General features: G+C 39.7%; 1 pseudogene; it reads left to right on the top strand.

The window, feature by feature from the left end:
* Positions 1-2,560: 2,560 nt before the first annotated feature.
* Positions 2,561-2,932, top strand: LOC117712778 (cytochrome c oxidase subunit 7A2, mitochondrial pseudogene; annotated as a pseudogene).
* The last annotated feature ends 440 nt before the right edge of the window (positions 2,933-3,372 follow it).

Below are 3,372 nucleotides of genomic sequence, written 5' to 3'. Positions count from 1 at the left end.
TCATCTGCCAACCTGCTGGGATGGGTGGGTTCTGGAAGAATGGATTGCCTTCCCAGCGGGACTTCGATGAAAGTGACAGGACAGGTGAAAGTGTCAGAGTTACAAAGTGTTTAAGCGAGGAAGAGCTCAGAGCAGGGATGCGACCACTGAATTCTTTGGATTTTGAAGGTGGCCGGTGGAGGACAGGGTTGATTTTAGCTGGTCTCTTTACAAATCCCAGCCTGACTCTGAACTCCTTCCAAGGACTGGGATCAGAGGCGTGCACCGCCACATCAGGCTACTACACCATTTTTGAGGCTAATTCAACTTCACAAAATAGAAATGGCTAGAATCATCTAAGTTGCACTAATGTGAAACTACCCTTAAGCCACACTGCTGTTAATTACAGTAGACGGCCAACCTAATACTTTCAGAACAAAGTTTGGCAAGAAAATGGGGGTGTTGGTGTTGGCAGAGTTCTCACGGCGAGTCCAAAAGTTACTGGAGAGAAAAACAAAACAAAACAAAACAGCGAATGCTTTTTCCTGAAGCAAATGATATGAAGCTAGTCTTTTGGTTTTTTTGTTTTTTTGTTTGTTTGTTTGTTTTTATGTCTAGTATTAGTGTATTCATTGGCTGGTGTGCGCCCATGGAATTAAAGCGAAGCCAGGTGAGAATCTTCAGACTTGAGAGATACAAAAGAAACAAAACTTCGCCTACTTCGATTCCAAAGCATTGCATCGGAAGAATTCTAGATGCTAGAGTGTGGCTCTGAGACTTTATAACTAGACAGAAAGCTTCATCCTTTCATGGCAGCTGGTTAGAGGGAAGGGCATGTGTAACCAAATGTCCATCGTGCTGAAAAGGACAGAGTGAAAATTCTGAGTGGCGGGTTAACTAGATAAATGACCTCGATGTTTCTCCAGTCTTCCCTCTGCCTCTGGTACCACAGCTGAGGGCTTGGAATGATGAGGACAGACATAGATCTTTATTTGAGAGACTGCAATGTAAAATTAGAAATAGACCCTTTATTTTTTATCATTCTTGGCAATAAAGGGTGGATTTTAAAAAGTGTAGGCTGGATACATGCTATTCATTATCAGAACCATCTCAACTCTGACATTCCTTTGCCTTCATTGTACAGGGAGAAAAGACGTGCTTTGGAGAACGTGAAGTGACTTGGTCAAGATAATACAGTTCCTAAGCTACCACTTAGGCACACAACGTGAACATACACATAAATTTAAAAACTGTACAGAATGAATTGAGGATCCTTTATGATTAATCTCATCAAGGAACTGGAGTGTAGCATAACGCTTGTTATGCCAGTATGTGGGAGATGTGTGTGGGATTGTCATCTGTTTAGGCCAACTTGGCCCATGTAGCAGACCTATCTAAGAACCAAACAGAAAACCCATAAAAAAAATAAATAAATAAATAAAAATAAAAAAAAAAAACCAGCAAGGTGTAGTGGCACATTCCAGTAGTTGCAAGCTAGTCAATAAAACTTACAGGGTGGGTTTTTTTTTTTTTTTTTTCAAATTAAATTTTATTTGAAAGTTTGTCAAAACAAGGAAGCAGGTGTTAGCACTTTCCTCTTTGAAGGTGTGTTTGGGTGTTTGAAGACTGCTGATGTCTACGTCTGGTTTTCATATCAGGTAATGCTGGCTTCAAAAATGAGTTGGGAAGTATTTCCTGAGGTATTTGTGAAAACTTGGTATTAATCCTTCTTTAAATGTCTGGTAGAATTCAGGGGCGAAACCATCTGGCCTACTGTTTTCTCAGAGGGAAGTTCCTTTTTTAAAATCACTAATTCAGTCTACAGTAGTTGCATGTGTAGTTTTTAAGAGCCTGCCAAGCTGTTTTTCAGAGTGAATAATCTACTTCGCGTGCCACCATATGTGATTTGTCTATCAGCATTTGGTAGTGTTGCTAACTTTTATTTTAGCCATTCTGATATATAGAAATATCTAACTGTAGTTTCAGAAACATTTATTTATCACCATCATAATCACTTTTGGATGTTTGTTTGTATGCATGTGCATGCAGTTGTAGAGCAGCACACATGTGGAGGTCAGAGGTCAGCTTGAAGGAATGGGGTCTCTCCTTCTGCCACCTAGGCCTGTGGATTAAACTTAGGTCATTAGTCTTGGGGGCAGCAGGTGCCTTTAGCAGCTGAGCCATCATGCTCCCTCCCTCTCTGTAGTTTTAATTTACATTTCCCTAGTTACAGTCCAGTTGAAATCTTGTTAATATTTACTGTGTGTGTGTATCCTTTTTGATTATTTCTTTTATCCATATTCTGATTGGGCCTGCTTTTGTATTATTCAGTTTTGAGCATTCTTGATATACTCTAGATGCTATTCTCTTATTTAATATATAAGTTATAATAAATATTTTTTCCCAATCTGTAACTTGTTTTTCTAACTTCAGAACGTTTTCTACAGAGTAGCGTTATCAGCTTTAATGGAGTACGGTTTTTACATCTTTCCCTTAATGAATTGGCCTTAGAAGTCTTTATCTCAGATTCCAGTTTGGTGGTTTTAGACTGTTGGCGTTCAGTAGTCGAGGTTGGTGAGAAACAATTGAGCTGAGATGTTGCGGAATCTGCTGGCCCTTCTTCAGGTTGCCCAGAGGACCATCAGCACCACTTCACGAAGGCACTTTGAAAACAGAGTTCCAGAGAAATAAAACCTGTTTCAGGAGGATAGTGGGATGCCAGTTCATCTGATGCCCTCCTCTACAGAGCCACAGTGGTGCTGACAGTTGGTAGAACAGCCTCTGCCATCTATCTGTCAGCTATGCCTGCACTTCCCAAGAGGCAGAACCGACATCATCATCCCCGTCTTCACCTGGTTCAGTTTTATCAATGCTCAATGGACCAGGAATCTGGTGAGTAACTGAGCTCTTCTTTGGGGATCAATATTTATTGATGTGTATTATCTGCCACCAATAAAGCAGTCCTTAACTGTAAAAAAAAAAAAAAAAAAAAAAAAAAAAAAAAAGTCTTTATCTCACATTAGCTCTAAAACATTTTTCTCTCATTTTCTTCTTAGATGTTTAATATGTTGTATTTACATCCATGATACAGTTTGAGTTGTGCACAAGGTCTGAGGTATTTTCTCTCATTTTCTTCTTAGATGTTTAATATGTTGTATTTACATCCATGATACAGTTTGAGTTGTGCACAAGGTCTGAGGTAGCATATCAACGTTTTTATCTTTACATGACCACTGGCTTGCAAGGCTTGCTCCACACACTCAACGGCTTTTGCACTCTTGTTAAAATTCAACTGGAAGATGATGGTATGCCTTCGTGGCTAAAGATGCTTGCCTAAAATGCTGATGACCTAAGTTCATTCCCTTAGTCCCACAGAAGGAAAGCACTGACTCC

This window comes from Arvicanthis niloticus, chromosome 7 (genome assembly GCF_011762505.2).
Source record: "Arvicanthis niloticus isolate mArvNil1 chromosome 7, mArvNil1.pat.X, whole genome shotgun sequence".
Lineage (NCBI taxonomy): Eukaryota > Metazoa > Chordata > Mammalia > Rodentia > Muridae > Arvicanthis > Arvicanthis niloticus.
The sequence above is the reverse complement of the archived record's forward strand: the minus strand, read 5'-3'. Positions and strand labels throughout refer to the sequence as shown.